Here is a 23734-nt window from a genome sequence, read left to right as displayed (position 1 = left end):
ACGCTCATTCACTCATTCGTTTGTCACTGATTAGGTGCCTACCAAGTTCCAGCCCTGTCCCAGACACTGGGGACAGAAGTTAGACACCATCCTTCACCTCACAGGGCTTAGGATCTATAGGAGAGAGGGACAAGAGACTCGTGACCTCAGGGTGAATGTCTCAAGCTAGAGGAGTGGATATTGGGGGAAGGGAAGAGATAAACAGAATTAATATATTTAGGGAGAGATTGGACAATCTATGTCTTCTAGGATCTGAAATAGGGACATCTGACTAGATTTATTAAACATTTACTGAACATCTCTACTCGCTTCTAACACTTAAAGTAGATCACACAAGTATAAATAGCCTGGGACCTCATATTTTGAGATATGGGATTTATTTGTGTCTGCATGTGTGTATGTGAGTGGGTTTTAAAAAAATCTAATGGTTCTTCTGATGGCAAGAAGCCTTTTGTAAAGACATAGCTCAGAAGGACTATAATGTTTAAAGTTTGAGTCTTGGGGCAGCCCCGGTGGCTCAGCGGTTTAGCACCGCCTGCAGCCCAGGGCGTGATCCTGGACCCGGGATCGAGTCCCACCTCGGGCTCCCTACATGGAGCCTGCTTCTTCCTCTGCCTGTGTCTCTGCCTCTCTCTCTCTCCTCTCTGTGTATTCTCATGAATAAATAAATAAAATCTTAAAAAAAAAATAAAGTTTGAGTCTTATTTTAAACTTGGCCTCTGACTACTTCCTTTTGGGCTCCATCTGATTTCTTTTAGCCTATGAGATTGCACAGGCCTGAGTCTTTTGCACAGCTGGACCTCAGGGTAAGGAAGGACAGTGGGGGAGGGAGGGGCAAAGGAGGGGGCTTGAGAGGATTTTATATAGTCACTCTAAGCTGCTCTTCTCTCCCTACTGACAACAGGCCATTTACCCCCATTAGAAAAATTCTGAGAACCCAACCTCTTCTGTGCCATGAGCCCTGACTTGCAAGGATGCAGAAATGCCCATGTGGGGAGTTGGCTTTTGAAATGGAGGTCAGGTTCAGGGAGAACAGAGTGGGTCCTACAGAGAGAAGGCATGGCTTAACTGCACAGCTCTTAGCCCCAGGCTGACCCTGCCCTTCCTACAACAGTTAGACCACCAGGGCCTACATGGACCAAGATCTTCATCAGAGGAGCAGGGGGGAGAATCAGGAGGAAGAGTTGGGTTATGGGTTCATTCTGGCTGTGTCATGTTCACTTACAGAAGCTCCTGACTCCAGGAGACCAGGCCGCTGAGGGAGAATGTATCCTACTGTCTTCGTTTTTTGGGCTGCTATCACAAAACACCACAGACTGGGTGGCTTATAAACAATGAAAATTTATTTCTCCCAGTCCTGGAGACTGGGAGTCTAAGATCAAGGCAGCAGGAGATGGGGTGTCTGGTGAGAGCCCACCTCCTGGTTCATAGCTGGCCGTCCGTCCTCTCACTGCGCCCTCACATGGCAGATGGGCAGAGGGGGCTCTCTGGGTTCTCTTTATAAGGGCACTCATCCCTTTCATGAAGATTCCATCTCATGACCTGATTACTCCCAAGGCCCCCACCTCCTAATACCATCACATTGTGGGTCACGTTTCAATATATGAATTTGGGGGGGAGGGGGATACACGTAGATCATAGCACTACTCTGAACATCTTCCTCTTCTTTTCTTCCTTTTTTCTTCTCTTTCTCTTTCTCCTTCTCTCCCCTTCCCTCCCTCCCTATGTCTCTCTCTCGTACTCTCTTCTTCCTTCTTAGAAACTCATATCATCACAAACAACCATCTTCAAGGAGAGCTGATTCTGTTTGCTGAACATTTTGAACCAATCATGAAACATTAACCTGGAAGTGATTTATCAGGGGATCCTGCAGAAGTGATTTCTCTGTGTCCATCATTCTGTCAATTGTGCCTTGGTCTCTCCCACCCTTGAGAACATCAAGGAAGCCCAGCTCCGTGTGCCTGCATCTATTCTCTCTCTGTCTCCTGCCTGGTTCTCTCTGTGCACCAGGAATGGTCCGTGTCATGAGATGTTAATCAGCAGAATGGCAGCCGACCACGCTGAGGCGGCTTGCTACATTCCCTACCAAAGAGTGCTCTGAATCCGTGCCTGAAAACTGTGGCCCAACTGCAGGGCATGTTTGTCTGCCCCATGCTTCATCCTGTTTTCCTGGTGTCAGATTCCAAACAGAGCTACCTCATGTTCTAAGAAGACAAACGAGGCAGCTAAGATATTCGGGAGTACTGCCAGCCTGATTGTTTAACATTTGCTCATGCTGTGCATTAGACTAGAAAGAGCAACAGGCACGCCTCACTTCAGATGGTACACAATCGAAGCATCAGTTGGCACACAGACGACAGAAGAGGCATCATTTCTTGGGTGCCTGCTTTATGCCAAACATTATGTCAGGCGTTTTATAGGCATTAATTCTAATCTTCGCAATAACCCACCGTGGAAGATACTTACCCCCAATGTGTAGATGAGAAACTGGAGCTCAGAAGGGCTAAATATTTGCCCCCAAGCAGCCTAAGGGCCAATGACAGACCAAGGACGAGACCCAAGGCCCCCAAAGCCTGAACTGTGCACTACAATATACTTCTTTTCAACCTCATCGATCAGGTGGGTGGTGGGTAGGAAATGATTTGACAACAGAGCCAGGACTAGAGCCTGGATCTCCTGGTTCCTTTGTATCTTTCGAAGGAAACAGGCTACTTGGGTGAGATAATGCTTAGAAGAATCTAGAAGGCTCTCCCCTGCCCATCAGGGCTACTTCACTGACATCATTAGTGGAATCGTTTCTGGTTTCCTTCAAATACTGCCTGCCCATGTCCAGGGAGTCCTCGTTCCCAGTAGGATGTGCTGGTGCTGGTGCTGGAAATAATCTCTGCAGAATCTTCTAGATCATGATTCTTATGAGTGACCACAAGATAAAAGGATAAACTTGACAGGAGATACTGCAATTCCATGATGGGGGAGTGAGTGAGCCAGAGAGCAGTAGCTCCTGTTTGCCGGCAGCATGCAGTGTGCTTTGCGTCTTAAACAAGGCGGCAAGGCAGGCCTGTAATCAGGCCTACCACTAACACTGGAGAGGTCCAAGGCAAACGTACAAATGGAGGCCCACATGCCATGTGTCTAAATATTTGAGAGTTATAAACCAGGCTAACAAACTGTTGGACAATATTTGCTCTTTCCTCTTGCCTTGACAAATATATCTTTGTAACAACCTCAAAGGCAGGTTCTAATTCCGTACCACTGGATTCCTGGAACAAGGAAGGATGGGCAGAGGAAGGCCTCAGCTCCAGCCAAGGCCCTCCCTCTTTCTTTTCCTATATGAGGACCCTGTGCTTAAGCAGGGGGACACCCCAGCCCTCTCCCACATTCCATAGATCAGAAAAGAGGCCTGCACAAGGCCCAAATTTGGGCTGGAAGTTCCTGAGTCCTGGATATTTACAGCTTAGAGTAGGAGGGAAGGAGTGGACCTTGAGTGGGCATGTCCCCTGACCCCATGGCCACCCTTCCTGAGAGACCCAGAGCAGGGTTCTCTATAGTGTGGGATACAAGGCAGGCCCTCTTGCCCATTAGGAGGACAGTACTATTAAAATTATTTATGTTTTATAGATGAAGTAACTGCAGCTTAGAAAATTCGAGTGACTTTTTACAGGCCAGGACTTGAACGTGGGTCTGCCTGCCTCCAAATACCGGCTGTTCCCCTTCACCATGCTACTTCCCCAACACCCATCCTCACCCAGGAAAAGCAGTGAGCCCCTCCCTGTCATGGGTATAGATTTCAGCGCCTCCCACCCTCAGTGAAATGCAAATGATCTCTTTATTGGTCACCTTGCTTCCTGTCTTGTCCCCACACTGGTCCAGCCTCTCTGAGATACAAAAGCCACAACCTGCTCCCTTCTTAACCCATTCCTTCAGAATCATCTCCAAAGGCCTTCTCTGGGTCCATTGTGGCCTCTTGCCATCTGCTCAAGTGCATTTCTGCCCTTCCCTCTCTTGCCACCCTCCACTGCCACTGCCAGGCCTCCCCAAAACTTCTCCTAACCAGTTCCCATTCATCCTTCTCATCTGGGCTTGGATGACATCCATCACTTCCCTGAGTCCAGTTCTAAAGTCAGTTCTTGTTAATTATCTTCCCAGGCACCATACCCCAATGCCTAGTACCCGGGCACACAGAGTGAGCCACCTACAAATGCTCATTGACCTAATGAGCTCCCCACAAGATGGGAACTGGCCCCCGGGCTCCCTTCCATGTTTCAGCCCAAATGAACCCCTTCTGAGAGATAAGGGCAGAAAACAGCCATTATTGTTGCTAGCATTAATGCCAAATGACAAACACTTCCTGGATCCTCTTGAAACACTGAGGCCCCTGGATGGAAAAGTCTCTCCTGAGGGCAGATGGTGGAAGCTAGTGGACTCTGGCCCAGGACTGCAAATCCTAATTGCTCCCTGGAGCAGGAGAGGGCGTCACCCCTCCATGGTCTCATACAATCTGGCCAAAGAGAAATGTCTTCCTTCCTTGTCTCATTCAATGAATGGGGACCAAATTTTAATCACCATGAGGGATACACAGCAGCCTTAGACAGTGGAGTTTGCCCTTGAGTAGCATAAAAATTCTCCAGTGGGAGAAGGTGAGATGAATTTAGATGGGCCGAGAAGGCAGAGACCCCACACAGCTGTGCATTCTGTGCATTCCCTTGGGAGGAAGGCAAGGCCTTACAATGGCCTGCCAGGTCCACAGGATGTGCCCCAGTATCTCCACTGTGTCACCTCCCTGGTGTCATCTCCCACAGCTCTTGTCACCCTCCCCCATCACGGCACTCTCCTTGCTTTTCCTTGACTGGGTCAAACACGTTTGTTCACAAGGCACCTTTGTCATAGTTGTTCCCTGTTACTTCCCCCAGATACCTCGTAACCAACTCCCTCCTCTCCTTCAAATCTTTGTTCTATAGTTACCTCATTTATGAGGCCATCCCTGCCTGCCATGCACAGATTGAACACATTATGATCACTGAAGCTGCCTTGCCCGTAGCTCACAGGGACTGTAGGATCAGGGGCCCATCACAGGCTGTGCCTTAGACTCTGCACCAACAGTCCTGGGAGTCCTGCCACTATCAACCATGTGACTTTGCGGAAGTCCCCTAACCTTTCCAAGTTCAGCACCCTTGTAGGTAAGAGGAAGAATATTTCTGGACTCCCTCATTTCACAGGATTTCTGTAGGAACAAGAGACGCATTGTCTCACTCATCTCCGAACTGCTGGAAAGGAGGTGGCTCTGTAACCTGTAAAGTGCTGCACTGTCAGTGAGGCCACTGTCGGCCAGCATATGTGCTCACTCGAGTGCTCCAGACACCTGGGCGGGCCATGTCATCCAACATCACATCTTACCCCTTGAAAGTCAAATTGGATAACTGGGCCAATTTGGATAACCACGAGGTTAAACTGGACCAATTTGGATAACCAAGAGGTTAACCTTGGATAGCCAGGAGGCAGTCCTAGAACCAGTGTGCTGTCCTGACTCGTTCCCGAAGGCTTGGCCTGCTGTTTCCTGGTCCGCATGGCCAACTGGAGTGGGCGAGTGCCCAGATGGTCCTCTGCTCTGGGCCTGGGGATCCCCCACTCATCGCTGGGCTCCAGCCTAGCCTCACAGCACCCCCACATAAAAGACATAAAAGGCCATAGAAAGCAGGAGATGTCACATACCCCAAACACTGGGCCATGTTTAGTTTGTAGCAGTATTTCCTAACGTTGCTAATCACAAAAACTATTCATTGTAGGAAACACAGAGAATTAATGCAAATCTATAGAAGAAATTTTAAATCCTATTATTCTACTATCCACAGATAACCACAGCTAATACATGCATATACCCTCCCAATCTTTTTTCTACACGTATAAAAAAATTGGACATTAGATATTAGAATTAAAGCTTTCATAATGTCTTATTTACTTAGACACGTGGTATCCCTGCCCTATTTACTTAGCATGAAATCAGTAACATTTTCCTACATCATCAAATAGTTTTTGAAAATATCTGTATGACTGCATCCTACTCTATGCTCGAGCTCTAAATATAACTTGTTTGACCACTGCATATGGTTAGATATTAGGGTTGAGACTGTTCCAACAGAGACCCAGTTTCTCCTCCTTCTCTGCTCCTCCCTCCTCGCTGACTCTCCTGATCTTCATCACTGATTACCCTCCTGCCCAGGAGGCACCAGGTAAGACCCCATCCCTGCCCTGGACAGGCTGCCTATCTATGTGAAGACAGAAGACAGTGCACTCATGGGAAAGCAGAGCAGGAGCCCCATGCTGAATGAGGGGTTAGGAGAGTGAAAATGTTAGAATTTCCAGATGCTAGGGCCAAAACACACTAGACAGCAGTAGGGCAAATGCTAAGTATTCAGCACAGGCCCGTGTGGCCAGGTACAGCAAGCCCAAGAGTATACAGAGTCCCTGAGTCTGAACCAAGCCCCCTGCCTGCAAACATGGTTCCTGTCCCTTGGAGCCTACAGCCTTAGAGGGTGACAGATATTAATCAAATAACTTCACAAATAAAGATAAAACTTACAACCGGTCCATGAAGGACAGGTAGGTAAGGCTATGAGAATGTGTAACCTGGGGTTCCCTTAGGAGGCAGAAGTACTACTCCATGTAGAAGGAGTGGGTGTGGAGAAGGACCCAGAAGAGCAGAGTTGCAATGCAAGGTGGAGTCCAAGGGGTGAGCAGAGCCAGACCATGCAGGCCTGATGGGCCATGCTGGGTTTTAATCTTGAGAGGAACAGGAACTATTGGAAGGTTCTAAGCAGGGAGAAGCCAAGATTGGATTTCTATTTGGAAAAGTGTGCTCTGGCTGTGGATGAGTAACTGGCTCAGGGGAAGGGTCAAGAGTGGGGGCAGCATGGTCAGTAAGACGCTGCTGCTATAGCTGGGGCAAGCTGACAGTGACTTGAGCCAGGGTGATGGCAAAGGGGATGGGAAGAAGTGGAAGGATTGGATCACTATTTCTAGAATCAAGGTTAGGTCAATGATGTGACTTTCCCCCAAAAATCCCTGTTTTAGTATGTTTGCTAGCTAGAAACATTAACCTGTTAGTGTGAAGGGGTGCTCACATCAGCAGGATGTCTCCTTAGACAAAGTCCCCCAGCCGACTTCTAGTGAAGGCAGAAAGGAAAGGAGTGGGACAGGACTCAGATGAGGAATTGCAGCAAAGGAGGAAGGATGGGACACCAGGGGGCAGCACAAAGGGATGGGGATCTGTGGGGACTGAGTTGCCACCACCAGCCTAGCCCCCAGAACCTGGGGCAGGTCACTTCGGGGCCCCACAGCTTGGTGTGCTCATCTGTTCATGGGGAAAACAAGGCCTGCCCTGCACCCCCCCCCCCCCCCACACACACACACCCCAGCCGTCTGGTGTTGTGAGGATGGCAGATTAGGTCATTCTGAAGGATCTTGCCAACCTCAAGTGTCTTAGGAAAGGAACTTGGCCATGTCCCAAGCTGCCCTAAGAATGAAGCCAACTTCCAGAAATCAGCCTTGGGGTCAGAGGTTCCAGGAGGAAAGGAGTCCTTAAGCTCTGGACTGGAGCCCTGGGTCTCCAGTCAGGACCCACCTTAAAGGCCAGGATGGGGCAGCCCTGGCTGGGTCCCTATGTGTTGTAGGTGCCTGGAGCCTAGGCTCTGGTGGAGCAGAGACTGGACGTTAGAATATAACTATCGCTAGTGGTTGCCACGGCACATAGTAGTGCAGCCCAAAGGCACCCTGTGGTTTGTGGGGGAAAACACGTGCTCTGGGGCAGGCCCCTCTGGACCAGTCCCAGCTCGTCTGGGAGACCAATCTGGAAGAGCGTCTGTTTCCAATTAACCTCTGGTTCCCACTTGGCCTCTCTAAGACTCAGTTTCCTCATCCGCAAGCCGGAGATGCCCACACCTGCCCTGCAGAGGCCCCGACGGTGTGGCCCAGGTGAGGCCCTCAGTCATGGGATGTGCTGCGGGTAGCCTGAGCTCCTGCCGCCTGCAAGGGGCTCCTCCGGTCCCCTCCACGCAGGCAGGCTGCTGACAGTGGCAAAGCCACGTTAACATGCTTGGGGGGAAGACTGCCCGGGTTGCGGGTTTAATTAAAACAAAAAGGCATTTGGGTTTGGTTCGTGTAGGGTTTGGCAAACGCGGGTGCTCTGCTTCCCGGCGCTGGGCGGCGGCTCGGGCGGGCGGGCGGGCAGGGCCACCAGCGGGGCTTTAGGACCCGGGCCCGGAGGCACCGGGGGCCGGCGGGGCTCGGACTGCGCCGGGCCCGCTCCCGCGGAATAGCTCCGCCGTCGCCAGGCAACAGCCCTGACGCAACGCCAAAAAAAAAAAAAAAAAAAGTCCCTTAAAAAAAAAAAAAAAGAATAGTGCTGAGAATTCACGGGAGCGGAGAGAAAGGGAGGCAGAAGCGGGCTCAGCCCCGAGCCGGGGCCAGAGACTGGGCGCCGGGAGCCGCGTCCGGAGGAGGAGGAGGAGGAGGAGGAGGAGGAGGAGGGGAGCTCGTGCACCCCCCTCGGAAGGGGCCTTGGAGCGCCCGGGAAGGTAGGGTCGCGACCCGGGCGGGGACGTTCCCAGGACTGGGGCAGGGGCTGCGGCTGGTGGCGGCTGCGGGAGGGGGCTCGGGGCCGCGGGTCCCCGGAGCAGGCACCTGCAGACAGTGCAGCCTGGTGCATCGGAGCTGGGGAGCACCCAGGATGGACACCCCCAACCCGCCCCGGGAGAGCCGGGTCCTCCCCCATCGTCGCCGGGGGCTCGCTAGTCTCCTGGGGCGTGGGACAGCCTGCTGGACGCTATCTCCCACCTCCTTGCCGCCCGTCCACGGCTAAGATCTGGATGGAGATGTGGGGGGCACGGTCTGGGAGGGAGGAGCCCCACTCGGTCACCCCAGGTCTGCTCCCACACTGCCGGTTGTGTCTAAGCCCGCCCTGTCCCCTCCAACCTACTTCAGGCTCAGTGACGTGAAGTTCTTGCCCCAAGGAAGCAATCCCTAACTCAGAAGTGACCCAGGGCCCGGCTGAGGCCAGTTTGATCAGAGGGCCCCAGGGGAAGGAGCAGGTCAGCCTTGAGACTGGGCCCCGCCCCTCCCGGGGGGGGGGGGGTCATTAAGAGAAGGCAGGAATGTCTATGGTCCTTGGCTAGGACACAGGTGTCTCCGTCCACCAAGTCAGGTTAGATGTTCTACTTTTAAAATAATCTCTTATTGTCTGTATCTGGTTTTCGATCTCTGTGGCATGTGGTTCCTCCTGAGGAGGTCTGGAAGGGAGGCTGGCTCTAGGTTGGTGGGCCACGACCTCATCTTCCACCCACAGGCATGAACTCCCAGATTAAATTTCCATCCACTCCCAGCCATTCCTGGTGAATCCCAGGTGGGATGAGCTCAGGTCCCCATCAACAGGAGAATCCCCTACGGGCCCAGGGGAGCCATGGCTCCAAACAACTTCCCTTCTGATGCCCCAGAGATGGTCCTGCCGCCCACCAGGCAGGGGATGGAAAGGGGACAGTGCTGGGCAAAGTCGTGGAAGAGCAGAGGTGGCCATGGCGCCTCTGACCTGACCATGTCCACTAGTTCCTGCTAGCATGTTTTTAAGAGGTTTGGCAAAGCAGCCGTGAGCTGTGCTTAGAGTGGATAAAGATGACAGCTCTTTTCAGGGTACATTTACGGAGCAGGCACTGCTTGAAAACACTTTGCATCCGTTGGTCATTTTGTTCTCACGATGGCCCTGGGAGGGGATATCCTATCCCCATTTTGCCCCTGGGACTCCAAGAGACTCGGTAACTCTGCACAGCTCAGGTGGCTAGTGAAAGAGGAGGGAGAGTCAGCCTCACATGCCTGACTCTAAAGACAGTGCCCTCAAAGGAAGGCTGCTTTAGGAGATCTGAGGGGAGAGGCCCAGAGAGGGGGAGGAAACCAGTTGCACCCAGAGAAAATGAGAGCTGTGTGGCAGGGCTCATCCTGGGTCCTGGGACTGTCCCTTACCATCCTGAGGGACCCCATGGAGCCAGGAAATCCATTTCTTACATCAGGAGCCTGAAAGGCTTTGCAGTCAGGCCTGGCTCGCTTCAACCCTGCTTGCCTGAAGTGGAGAGAGGAGTTTTCCTCCAGCCACTTCTCCTCCGTGCCTACCCGAAGTCCCTCAACTTTTCACGCATTTTTTCCTGTCTTGTCCTCCCAAATACATGCATGGATTTCCACAAAATTAATAGTCCTGTTTCCGTATCTACCAGCTTGGCCTCCATCCAAAGAGGGGCTCTGGCGGGGAAGTAAATTAAGACTGTGCCTAACTATTTGCTGAGGGAGACCCACAGAGCCCCAGGCCAAGGGGGAAGAAACTGCTTGTTAGGCTTCTCACACACTTGGATGGATTTCTCTAGGTAAATTGTGCTCATGGAAAGCTCCTACGGCCCTACACAGGCACCTGGAATCTTTAGACTCCTCCAGGAGCTGTACTCTAATTGGCAGTGGTTCTGGGCTTGACTGGGATGTTGAGCTACTTGCAAAGCTGAAAGATGAATGATAAGCTGACCAGTTTGCTCCCCGGTTTACAGAAGAGGGGTGAGGGAGTTCTTACTCATCGGCAATCTCCTAGGATTAGCCAGGATGGCTCTCAAGAGGCAAATGTACCCTGGAATTTGGTTTGGGGTGAGGACAAGGGAAGGAAAAGGCAAATTCTGAAGTGATCCTGAGGCAGACCTCAAAGGCCTGGGGAGGGGCTGCAGAGAGGGTGGGAGCAGGGAGGAAGAGTCTGGAGATGGCAAAGGGGTTTAGCAGCAACTTGGCCATCAGCCTGTAGAGTTTGGGCGGCTCTAGAGGGTCGAGTTGCCAACATGAGTTTGGAAGGCTGCAAATGTCAGCTTTTCCATGGTTAGGACAGTTGCCCTGGTGCAGGAAAGCCCAGAGCTTCCCTCCCCAGCCACCACCCCCCAACAGCCCTCCCCCTTTCTCTCTGAAGTGTGGGAGACAAAGAAAAGGAGAAAGAAGGAGGGCAAGAGGAGAGGTTAGAGGCTGGCACTCCCCGCATCGTCTGCTTTCCTCCTCAATGCTACCCACCCCTGCTATTCTGACTCTGAACAGTGCTCACCCAGAAAAAGCCCTTAGAAAAGGGAGTGCCCAGGGCAGTGTCAAGGAAGGTCTCTCATCTCTAGGAGTGGAGGAGTAGTGAGCATTCTGGCATCAGGGGCTTCCTCACCCCCAGCAGCCTTTGCAGAGCCCCAGAAGAGGCAAGCGTTCAGCTTATCCAGGAGAATAGCCTGAGCTCCATTTCTTCAAGACAATCTCTCCAGCATGGCCAGAAATCCGCTTCACCCCACCCCCAAACACACACACACACAAACACACACACACACAGAATCTGATATAACTATGGGAGCTAGTGATGGGTCCCAGGAGACTTCCTCATAGGGCTTGTCCCTTGAGACCTGGAAGGGAAGGCCCAGCTCAGAGCTGGTTTTCCAGGTACAAAATGGGCCCAGACAGTGACCTCCACTGTGGCCATAGTTTCGGGGTTTATTGACAGCCAAGCAGCATTTCCTCATTCCAGGAAACCAATAGAGCCCCTGGAGTGTGAGCTGGGCACTTCAGCCCCAGAGGCCAGCTGGGGAACTCTCAGGGCAATGCAGGCCCAGGAAGGTTCTAGATCAGGATCCATGCCTGGGAGGCCTCTTAGGGCCCTGGCTGTCCCCTTACCCTCAGCCCCTTAAAGTTAAAAGTGACACTATCTCCTTAGTCCTGTGAGCATTGACATGTGCTGTGCCCTGGGGACGCTGAGATACTATGAACTGACATAAGCCCAATTGGTCATGACTCTCAGGCTTCAGTGGCTTGTCGTTTGTACATTTGTTGGACAGTAACTACTGCAAACTCTGACAAAGGTAAAGAGGAACTTCGTTTGCAGCTTGGATGAAAGCAAGCCTCAGACCAAAGTCTGCCATACATGTACATACATTTTTTGAACAACCATGTATTTGCAGACAGGTCCAACAGAATTCACACAGCTTGCTCTGGGGACTCAGTGAGGTCACAGCCATCCATCTCTCTAGGTGCCCTGACCACACCTCCCCTAAGAGCTCGCTAGTATCTTTCCCCCCTACCTTTTCAGGTCAAGAGTGTCTCAAGTAATTTTGGCCAAGCCACATATCTTGAATACCTCTGTTTTCACCAAGGAGAATGCATTTCTAACATTTACTCTTTTAATTATCAGATGCCCAGTGTTGAGCAGAGAGAAAGACAGCCAAAACACCTGCCATAGCTCCTTCTGGAACACAGACCCTCTGCTTGAGGCTGCTGGCCAGGAGTAGGGAGTCCCAATTTGAACGTACCTTTGTTAAATGCACCCTCGTTCCAGCTAGCCTGACGCGACTGCACAGAACTTCTCACTCCACCTACGAAGGGTTTTAAGATCAATAATAGACATTGTATCACGATGAGACAATGATCTTGCCCTCAAGCAGTGTGGAGTCTGATCAGGGTTGCAGGTTAGAAAAGACAATTTGAGCAGCCCAGAGTACCGAGCTGACAGAGAAGTGATGTTCCGAACATTCTGGAGCACACAGACGTACATGAGCTAACTTGAATGGTTTGCATGGATGGGAGGAGGCAGTCCTAGTAGGGGCGTGACTAAGAATTCAGGATACTCTATCTCATTGGATCCTTTCAAAGCTTTGAGATCTATTCCATTATGACCCCCATTTCACAGATGAGGGACTTGAGGCCTAGTGGGTTAAATCAATTACCCAAGGTGGTATATTTAGTTAAGTCTTGGGACTGGGCTGTGAAACCCTGTCCCCCCAACACCCCACCCTGCCCCACCCCTAACCTGCTCCATCTCTTTCTCTGCCCTCTGGGAGCTATGGACTCAAGCAGCTCAGCGGCCCAGCGACACTCAGCTCAAGTTGACACAAGCAGGGAGCAGGGCCATGCATCCCACTTCTTGTTCTCCCTGAGCCAACTGTTCCCTCCAAACCCCAGCGGCGGTGCAGTCCCGCACCTCGGGTTAGCTGCAGGCCGCCTGGACGTTGCTAGGCAAGCAGAATCCAGGCCGGAGCCACTCCAGGCCTCCATCCCCAGCTCCTGGGGATGGGCCCTGCCCAAACACAGGGAGACTCTAAGGGCCCTTCAGTCCCTGGAGAGGTCAGCACGCCCAGACCGACTGTGAGAGGGAAGTGACTTGCATAAGCACCGAGCACACCATGCAACTTCTTAGGAAGTCCTTGCTAAAACCACGAGGCTTTGGAACTTGTGATGCGGAATAAAACAGAAAGCCCATCATCAAAACAAATTCCCGTTTGAGCTGGACTTTGTTGACTCTGTCTGTTTGAAGTTGAAGCCAATTATCCTGTGGATTTGGGTAGTCCTAACTCTGCCTCGTGTAGGGGCTGAGACCAATCCTAGTCGGGAGATACTTTGGTGGCCTGCACCCCACCTGGGGGCCGTGTACACCTCAGTGCCCTTATCTGTGAAATGGTACCCTGAGTTCTAGTCAGCTGTGAAACCTTCCCTACTTTTATAGCCAGAGCACCCGCCTGAACTGTATTCTACTTTGATCTCTGCAAATTGCTTTAAAGGCTACTCTGTGTCTGCTTTCCACCCCCTAATCCCCAATGCCATGGCCTTTGGCCAGAAAAGTGCTCTGGTCACATGCAGCGGTGGGCTGGGACGGTGAATGGGCTGGCTCAGCCCCTCCTGGGCATCCCTGCCTGAACAGGCTCTCCCTGGAGGAGGGCCCCTGCTTCAGACCCTGCATTTCCCTTGGCTCCCCCCTCCCCCTTTCCCCCCTGCCTGCCAGCCTGTCCCCTGTATGGGACTTGAGGATTTTCAGGCACCTTTCTCCTTGCCTGTCACAGCAGAGCAGTCCTTTCCCAGGGCCTCACAGCATTGGAGGGGACACTGTGGCATCGTGGACTCTGGGTGGCCCAGCAGCCCCCTCCCTGTAGCAGCCCTATGCTTTCTTCTCTCCTTTCACTGAGGCAGTAAATTAGATCTGCAGGTCCCAGGAGCCAAGGCCTCTCTCCGCAGCAATAGGGAAGCACAACTCTTTCTTGGTGATTTTCTGGGAAACTTCTTTCACTGGGTGAAACCATAGAAAAGGTTTCCACGTTCCCAGCCCTATATGTGGCAGGAGGCCTGTGCGTCTGCTCTGAGTGACCGAGAGCAGAGCCCATCAATTATTCAGCATGGGCTGAGCACTTTGAATGTGCAAAGGTCTGAACAAGTGTTTTTTATAGAATCTTGCCTCACAATATGCCAGCGAGATGAGACAAGGTTTCCCGGTATTCTAGACAGTAAAAGCCCAGTTTGGAGTCAGAAGATGAATCCAATCCCAGACAAACCCCACGGACAAAGCTGTGTGACCCCAGGCAAGTCTCAAGACATCTCTGGTTTGTGGTTTGTCTGTGGTTTATCTCCGGAAGGCCTCTCTCCAGCCCAGACCATAGCGTGTGGGGCGAAAAATTGTGAACTTTTGTTTACAGGATGATTTCAAAATTATTGTGATTTTTCTTGTTACGCCAGGTACGGAAACAGAAGCTTTGGATGATAAGTGGAGGTACAGCCATTAGCGCTGGACATCAGAGACGGAGCTTCACTGGGAGACACCCCTGGGAGAGCGTGGGTAAGTGGGTTCCCCTGCCCCCACCCCTCATGGGTGCAGCTCGGTGACATGGTGATAACCCACCAGCTGCTGTGGTCTCAACTCTGCACGTGTCAAGATGGAAGGAAGTGCAGAGGCCTATGCGCCCAAACTGCATGTTTTGCAGGAGAGAAGCGAAGCCCTGAGAGGGAAATGAGTTGCTGCAGTCACCTGGGATGAGACAGGGTCCCTGGAGCTGACTCTCAGGCCAGGAGCTCTTTTCTCTCCCACCCTGGCCTGGATCTCTCTCATTTCCATCTGCTGGCTGCAGTGCTGTGACCCTGGCTGGGAGGCTGTCTGGGTTGCCAGAGCAGGAAAGTCCAGAGGAGTGAGGAACACAGCCCACTGAGCCTCTCTGTACCTGCTGGGGTCCCACATTGGGCCTCATACCCAACGGCGCATCCTCCCAGGCTGGCAGCCTCAGGTCTAGGAATCCTAGCGGCCCCTGGAACCTGCCTGGGAGCCAACTTACCTCCAACAAAAACACCAGGGACAGAAGAAATGAGCTCTGTCTCCCATACCAGACACGTCACTCACGTTCCAAAAAGTCATGTAATTTGTCTGGGAGGTTGTCACAGTCATTAAACAGCAGAACTTTGCTTAGGCTTGGGTCCCCTTACTGCCAGACCCTGCCCTCAGAGGAGGGCTCTAGACTGGGAGAGAGACCCTTGTGCTGCAGTAGTTTTGCTCATCAACGTCAATAGAAAGGGACTTCAGTCTAGGTGCTTGGGTCTCAACCTCCTCGACTGTGCAGATTAATTTTAAAGGAAAATGAAGTATTGCCATAAGACTATTTAAATGGTATTATTTGCTCCTGGCTTTAAAACATTGAAACACTATAAAGCATATGTTCCTGTTACTTTTCTACATATGAAGTCATTTGAGGACATGGTCAAAATGATGGAGTTGGGAAAACTTGGGCTCAGATAGTCGTTTCCTATTTACCTGTATATGACCTGTCAAGCAGAGATATTCCTATCTCAGGGCCATTTCAAGGCCTGGTACATGGAACCACTGGAAAATGGTTCTCTTCCCCTCTTCCTCTTGATTCTAGAAATTTGTATTTTTATTCCTGCATTCAGTTTGAGGGGAAATGGCCACTTACATATTTCTTTTATTTATACTGAAAAACACACTAAAGTTGAACTGGCAATATCAAGCCAGTAGCTATAAGAAGTATGGGGAAGAATTGGAATTAGATAGTGCCTAGACAGATCCCACAGTGAGTGCAGGGAGATGACTAGGGCCTGTTTTGGTGGCAGGAAACAGAAGTCCAGCTTAAATTAGCCCAAACAAAGGAGAGAATTCATTAGTGCATAGAAATAGGGAGTTTATGTCTTTGGACACCATTGGGTCCAATGGCTCTGAAGATGTTATCATCTTTCTGTCTCTGTCTCTCATTTGGTTCCCCTTCCTAAAGGCTTATTCCTTCTCAATGAAAATGAGTTCTCCATGAGGCTGACAATGATGCACCCTGGAAACTCCAGGCGAAAAGCCCTGTTTCTTCAAATGTCTATATTTAAATCCCGTGGAAAGATTCAGACTGGCCCTGCTTGGCCATGCATACATCCATCAGACCAGTCACTCTTGCCAGAGTAAGGGCTAAAACGAACCTCTAAGTGTGGGTCACATGAGCATCCCTGGGGGTGGGAATGGTGGGCAAGGAGCTCTGACTCACAGTCCCTTCTAAACACTAAAATGATGCTGGGAGAGGACCCACAGAAAGGATGCTGAAGACATTGGTCCACCTCACAGGAGCATCAGAAATGTAACTAATGTGATCCAAGGAGAGAAATAGTCAATACCTAAGACTAGTCAGTGCAGAAAAGTGCTAAAAAATTTTAGTTAGGGGAAAAAGCGATCGGTTCCATTCAAAAAGAACGTGGAAGGCTCTAGAATGAAGTGGTGTTTGAAGTAGGCTCAAAGACTCGGTCATATTCAAACATGAGGTTTTGGGGGAAGGATAAAACATGAAGTTGAGGCCAGCCCCACAATCCCGCCTACCAATTCAGACTCATTCTGACCTTGAAAGTCTTACCTATGAACTTGCAGGAGGTCTTCTGCTGGGCAGGTTTGGAGGTAGAACTACTGCAGCTAGGATGTGGTCACTGATTCACAGCATCACCATCCTCAGCACTTACTGTACTGAACATCTATGGTCTCTAGAACATTGTGTTCAGGACGCAAAAGAGAAAGCAGTGTTCTTCCTATTGAGGAGCTAGACATCTGGTCAGGGAGGCAAGACACTCCCAAAGCTCAAGATCAACTGCCTAATGGGTGGTGAGCGTAACAGAAGCCAGTGCCCGGGGGAATTCAAAGAATGACCTGGCAGGTGAGGTATCCTTGAGGACTTCTGAGTGGGAGCAACCTCTCAGCTGAGCTCAAAAACAGAGTTTTAGTCTTTGTGAGAGCAGGGAGGTCCCGGAGAAGTCATTCGTTCGTTCAACAAGGCTAATGAGCACCTACTGTGTCCTGGGTGCTAGAGACACAGGAGACCATCACCGCCCTCACAGAGCCTACATTCTAGTGGGTGAAACATACAATAAATAAGTAAATAAATCGACATATAGCATAGTTATATGATGAGTGATAACAGCTATGGGTTCAAAGGAAGAAGGATGTCTCCATAAGATGGTCAGAGCCAGTCTCTGTGTGGAGCCAAGACTTGAGGGCAGACAGCATGGCCTCAGACTCTTAGAAGAAATGGCTGGATTCTCACAGTGGCCTGCTGCCAGGAGTAATCCAGGCAGCAAACAGATGACTTCCAGGAGGTGGAAAATGAAGGGGTCTTCTGGGTGGGCAGCTTGCAGCCCCGTAGGTGAGCTGTCCCCTGAGGTATAGATCAGGGGGGCATTTGAGAAAGGTTCCACTGACAGGCACAGCCATGGTACCATCCTCCTTCCCTTACTGTCATCCCCCACCATGCACCCAGAGCACTCATGCAACAATATAACCTACCACACACACACACACACACACACACACACACACAAAATGTCCCAGCACAGTTCACCCCCGCCAGGGTCCAGTCTCTGCAAGATGTCATTCCCCCACCTCAGGAGCTCCCTCCCCACACTGGCTCAGCCAAGACTTGGAATAAAGATGAGCTATGCAGGGGCCAGACCAGCGGGTGTCCCCTCCTGCTTTGGTCACCATGGCAACCTCTGATAGGAGAGAAAACACGCTTTCTGGCAGCTCCTGGAAGCTCCCTGGCTCCTCTGGGCAGCTCAGTAGGGTGCAGGGCTGTGTCCCTTGGCCTCTCAGCCCAGGGTCATTAGCACTCCTGCCAGTGTGCAGAGCACGCACTAGAAATTCACGGCCAGCCTGCGTGGGTCACCACCACCGGAGGTCAGGCCTGAGTCGGGGCCTTGGGCTCTCCATTCAAGATAAGCATCAGGGTTTTAATGATTAAACCTAGCTGGAAAAGGCTGCCTGGTCAGAGTTCCGCCTCCACATCCCAGACCTATTGACCCCTCATCCACTTGGGGGGAAAAAATAAAAGAATTAGCCGCTTTAGAAAAGGAAAGAAACAAAGTCAGGTGTGAGTTGTGGCCTGAGCTGCCCTGAATTTAAGTTTATAAAACACATGGTAGTGTGCCAAGCCCTTTGCCCTCACTCTCTCATCCTCACTATAGCTCTGCAGGGTGGACACTGCAGCCACCTCACTTTCAAAACGGAGGCCCTGTGGTTCTCAACTGGGGGTGGCACCACCAGCCTCCCAGGGACACGTGGAAACGTGGAGAGGAGAGAGTTTTTTGGTTGTCATGCTGTTTTATGACACTGCTTAGCCCTCAATGATGTATTTTGTCTCCCCAAATGAATTATTCATCCTCTACCTTTCAATCAGGGCTCTTGGTCTAAGCAACAGAAAACAGTATTACTGTAAGGTGTTCACAGAATTGGCAGGAGGTAAAGACCCAAGGGAGAAGACAGGCAGAACCAAGGCAGCTCCAGAAAACAAAGAGTGAGAGGCAAAGCCCTGTGAATTAAACTGTCTGAGACCGACTCAGTGGAGTGCTAGGATTTGACTCACACTCTACCCCCACACAAACATTTCTGATACCAGATGTGTGATTTCTTCCACACTAAACAACCCTCTGGTTCTCTGCAGGCACCAACTGGGTGTCCTATGATTGAACTCAATTTTGACACCATCTAGTTAAAGTCAGTGTCAGATCCTACAAGTGAAGGATTCAATTCGGCAGATTGCCCCCACCTCACACGCCAACTGCACATCCCGGATTGCCACCTGTACCTCCAACCTACTGGCTATAAACCGAGAATTGCCCACAAACCCCTCCTCTGATTCACAAGTTTGCTAGAATGGCTCACAAAACTCAGGGAAGCATTTGCTTGCATGTCCCTGCCAATGAAGAGGTACATACAGCAAGGTGTGCGGAAGGGGTGCAGAACTCACGTGCCCTCCCCAGGTGTGCTACCCTCCCAGAATTCCCGTGTGCACACCAACCCAGAAGCTCTCTGAACTCCTTAGGGTAGGGTTTTTATGGAGGTTCATTACATAGGCATGATTGATTAAATCAGTAGCTATTTGTGACTGACTCCATCTCCAGCCCCTTCCCTCTTGCCCCCCAGGACAGGGATGGGGCCGTAAGTCCCAACCCTCTAATTACAGAGTCGGTTCCCCTGGTGACAAGCAGCCCCATCCTGAGGGGTTTTCCATGAGTCCCTGCATTAACATAAACGCAGGTGTGGTTGAAAGGGACTTGTTATGAATAGGGAGATACTCCTTTCACCTCTCTGGGTCTATAGCCATTTCAAGAACTAAGGACAAAACCCTAGATGTTACAAGAATAAATATTCTTTTTTTTTTTTCTTAAGATTTTATTTGTTTATTCATGAGAGACACACACACAGAGAGAGAGAGAGGCAGAGACACAGACAGAGGGAGAAGCGGGCTCCCTGCAAGGAGCCCAATGCAGGGCTCAATCCTGGATCCCGGGATCACGCCCTGAGCTGAAGGCAGACACTCAACCACTGAGCTACCCAGGCGTCTGAAGAAGAAATATTCTTATTGCTCTCATCAGTTAGGACATCCCAAGGGTTTCAGGACATTCCAAGGGTTTCTCTCTGTACGAGAAATTGGGGATGGAAACCAAATATCTATTTCTTATTATATATCACATCCTCCAATAGTCCTTTAGTGGGGATGATCTGGCTAAGATAATGCCACCTCCCCTGCACTTCACATCTGCTCCAAGGCTTACGTGGCCACAAACGACTCCTAACCATTTCTCCTTCAGGGCCTCACATGCACCACATTCTGAGGCCTGGGCCTGAGCATCTGATTGGCCAAGCTCAATTCACATGCTCACAGCTGGTTATGTCAGGGCTCAGGACAGGAAGGAGGATATGATCCTGTCTGTTCCAGAGGAGATATACCCAACCTGCCGGCTGTCTAGCACAAAATGAAGAGCTCCCTGAAAACAGTTTATGGTAAACAAACAAGACAAATGCCCACAAATATCCACTGACGCCAGATGTTATTTATATTCTTTCTCCAACACATGCTTATGCTGGTTATAAATGTCAGAAACACAGTTTCTCCCTGTGGTGACCAAGGCCCCCAGTGACCCCAGGTCAGCACGGAACACCGGCTGGTTTCTGGATGATTCTGGTACTGAAACCTAAGAGGACTCTGATTGGCCCAGCTGGAGTCATGTGACTACTTACTCGGGACAGAGAAGGCCTACCCATCCCGAAATGTTACAGGGTTGCAGGGTTCTTGTCTCCCTGAGTGGAAGAATGAATCTCTGAATCCGCAGATACAAAAGGGTGAGGTGAAGTGAAAGTTTATTAAGGTTGAGAACAGAAAGGAAAGAAAATAGCTCTCTGGAGTGAGAGGGCTCCTGCATGGGGACCCCTGAGGCCTTTTATGATTGGTCTTTTATAGAAAACTGACCAGGGAACTTAAATTTTCTTGATGTCACCTCTGATAGCACCATCATTACTTCCCCTTTGAATATCTCCTCTGTGCTGTCTAAGACAAAGTGGTGTGGTGATGTTCCCTTATCTGGCTCTGTTAGCCTCAGCATTTCTGGGATTTTTGGTGAGCCCAGATCACTTCCCTCTTACCTATCTCTCCCTACCTCATCTACCTCACCCCACCTGTCCCTTACTCAATAGGAAGCACAGAGAAATGCTCTTTCCAGAAGAGATAAAGGACACAGGGTGGAAACTACTTCATGATGCTGGACACAGAGGAGGCCCCTCCAACTGGACCTGTGATGCTGGACTGCCCTGTGTGCCAGCTCCCAGGCCTGGCCCTTGATGCAGGATGGGGCTATCCTTTCTTCCTAGGGCCTGACAGCCTGTGTCTGGGACTCTGAGGTCAGGGCATGTCTCATGAGGACAAGTGGTGAGGGAACCGGGTCTCCTCTGCTTCTGTGAGCCTGTCCATACTGGTTGAGACTGGAGTGAGCATAGGCCACAATGCCCGAGGTGGGTGCCTGGGGGGCATCTGTTCTATTTACTTGTTCATTCCACAAACATTCAGAGAAGGCAGCATGGTGCTAAGTGCTGCTTGTTCCAGGATACAAAGCCTGGTTCTCACCCTCCTGAAGCCCAGAGTCTGGTAAAGGAACCATTAGGAAAGGGCTATGGCTCGAGGGGACCACTAAATCCGGTAGCTGAGGGGCCAGCCCAGAGCGAGACTGCACAGGTTAGATCCCTACTTTCCCATTCATCAGTTCTGTGCCCTCAGGCAAGCTACTCAGCCTTCCTGTGCCTCAGTCTCCTCATCTGTGTAATGGAGACAACGCTACTACTTGCCTTGTAGGGTTGTTTTGAGGATTAATGTGTTATTACATGTAAGGCTTCTAGAACAATGCCTGGTGTGGTCCGCTCTGAGTAAGCGTTAGCTAATATTGTTGTGATGAGATCATTGTTTCTCTGATGTGCTCTCTCTCTATTGCATCCCAGGCACACACAGCTGGGGCGGGTCAAGGAAAACTTCCTGAAAAAGAAACCCCTTGAGAAATGAGGGGTAGAGGGAGGGAAGGGTGTTCCAGGCTAAAGGAACAGCTTGTGCAAAGCCCTGAGGGAGTGAGAAAGCATGCTCCTCCATGGGACAGGAGCACTGGGGAAGCTGCACACCATGGAGAAGAAATGAAACCATTCTAGCCCTGTACCCCAGCCTGAAGGGAGCAGGTGCGAGCCTGGGAGTCCCAACAGGGGGTGAGGGTGGCTTTTGAGTTTCTTAGACCGTAGAGCAATAAGGGAGTGAGTCCTGTCAGGGAACAGTCTCATCCGACCTTCACCCTTGAGAGAGACAGAGACAGGGAGAGACAGAGAGAGTGGGTTAGCAGTTCCCTCTGCCCTCACACCCTTCCCTGCCCAAGGAGTCCATCTAGGAAGTGGGTTTGAAAGCTGTTCAAGTGAACAGATTAGGTCATAATAACACGAAGGCATAATTGGCTGGATGACTGAGCTGCACCCACCTGGCTCCTCGAGCAGCCTGAGAATTAGCTCATGGCTGGCACGGCCTCCTTCGCAGCAGCCACTGTGGGCTGGAGTGAGCCAGGAGCGTGTTGGAGCAGCAGCCCTCCTGTGCAGCGTACGTCCCCAGGCGCTGGCTTGTCGCTCCAACAAAAAAGGCGGATGCGCCCCTGAGGCTTGTCTTCTGTTGAGGGAAATTTTGTGTTGCCCCGCAGCCAGGTGGCCTGCCTAGCAGAGCACGCCCAGGCCTGGTGGGGATTAGGGTCTGACTTTGTTTTTCTGGGTGCCCAGGTCTGCCAGCGTCCTTTGGCTTTCCTCCTCAGGCTGTCCACCTTTGCAAGGCCCAAAGTGACAGACACTATGTTCCCCCGCCGCAGGAAGGACTTTGGTTAGATAAAAGAAGGCCCGCTTGCCCTGGTGTTGGAGGGCTCTTCCTCCCCTGCCCTTTCAGCCCAGGAAACCATCCAGTGCTGGCCTCGGTTCCCCTGCACCCAGCCGACACCTCTCCACCAGCTCAGCACCCAAAGCCCTACAGTGCCCTGAGTCGGTGACATTCCAGCTCAGGCCCTGGCAACCTGGCAGGGAGGGAGGAGCACCTCCACAGAGGCTCTCAGGGCACCTGCACATCCAGAGGGGCAGTAATCCCTGGGACACCCTCTGATGACCAGGAGAATGGAGATCAGATCCTATTTCAGCAAATCCTCACCCCCTGGTGAGGGGGCAAGGGGAAGCAGCCTAGGGCTCTGTCCCTGCCCGCTCCGTGTCGCCATGCCCCCCAAGCGGCAAGTCCCTGACTCAGGCTGCTCCATACCCCATACATGCCTTGATGATCATAATAATCCCCAGGTGGGTACAGCTCTTCAAAGGTTGCAGAGAGCTTTTGTTTACCAGAATCCAGCAGATCCTCACAGCATCCTCGTGAGGCGGGTTGGGGTAGGAAGCCCCCTTATACAGAGTTGGAAACTGAGACTAAGAGGAGAGAGCTGAGCCCCAGCACTGGGTTTCTGGGGAGCAGATCTGAGACCAGAGGTGAGGCATTCAGCCCCCTACCCTTGTGCTTACCATGTGGATGACACACTGTCAAACTAGGTCACCCCCAGGGCCTGAGCTGTGGACAGGGGTGTTTAGAAAATGAGCAGGGAGGGAGGGAGTGGGGACATAAAATCATGTTTTCCTAAACTAGGCTTTTGTTTCCTCCTTCCTATGGAAGACCTGCTAGTCACCGCTGCGTGATGAGAATCTAAGGGGGAGACCTGAACATCTAGGGGGAGGTGGGACCAATCAACTTCATCTCAGTCAGCTTCCAGGGAAGGATGCAGGGTGCACCCAGCAGGTTAAGGACCAACAGGGTGATTCCTCAGTGCAGTGCAGAGCGTTTTTTTCTGGTCATATGACTGATGTAGCACCGATAGGTTTCATCATCTTAAGAATAATATTTTTTAAAGTTTAACTTTGTCTAGGACTTACCATAGAGGAGGCACCATGTGAAGGGCTCAATATTTGTTACTTTGATCCTTGAAATGGTCCCATGAAGGTGATAATATTACCACCAGGGCCAGCTTCAAGAGCAAGGGACCCGAGCAGCCCCAATGGGCCCTGTGCTTGGGGAAATGCTCTGCTGTTGCC

The 23734-nt window shown here is 51.2% G+C and overlaps 2 protein-coding genes across 4 annotated transcripts in view; one reads left to right on the top strand and one right to left on the bottom strand.

Moving 5' to 3' along the window:
* BLK (BLK proto-oncogene, Src family tyrosine kinase) overlaps nucleotides 1-16921 on the bottom strand; it is a 113447-nt gene extending 96526 nt beyond the window's left edge. Inside the window, exons 1-2 of one of the 2 annotated variants that reach the window (XM_072719643.1) lie at nucleotides 16692-16885; nucleotides 12345-12407 (exon numbers count right to left, since the gene is read on the bottom strand). The gene's annotated coding sequence lies outside the window, so the exon portion shown is untranslated. Of the gene's footprint in view, nucleotides 1-12344; nucleotides 12408-16691 lie in introns of both variants that reach the window. The other variant, XM_072719644.1, reaches the window with a different exon arrangement.
* The window catches only part of FAM167A (family with sequence similarity 167 member A), a 44683-nt gene continuing 28760 nt past the window's right edge, over nucleotides 7812-23734 (top strand). Inside the window, exons 1-2 of one of the 2 annotated variants that reach the window (XM_072719645.1) lie at nucleotides 7812-7968; nucleotides 14536-14635. The gene's annotated coding sequence lies outside the window, so the exon portion shown is untranslated. Of the gene's footprint in view, nucleotides 7969-8392; nucleotides 8571-14535; nucleotides 14636-23734 lie in introns of those variants that run through there. The other variant, XM_026007818.2, reaches the window with a different exon arrangement.

This window comes from Vulpes vulpes, chromosome 9 (genome assembly GCF_048418805.1).
Source record: "Vulpes vulpes isolate BD-2025 chromosome 9, VulVul3, whole genome shotgun sequence".
Taxonomy (NCBI): Eukaryota; Metazoa; Chordata; class Mammalia; order Carnivora; family Canidae; genus Vulpes; species Vulpes vulpes.
Note: the sequence above shows the minus strand (reverse complement) of the source record. Positions and strands in the feature narration are given on the sequence as shown.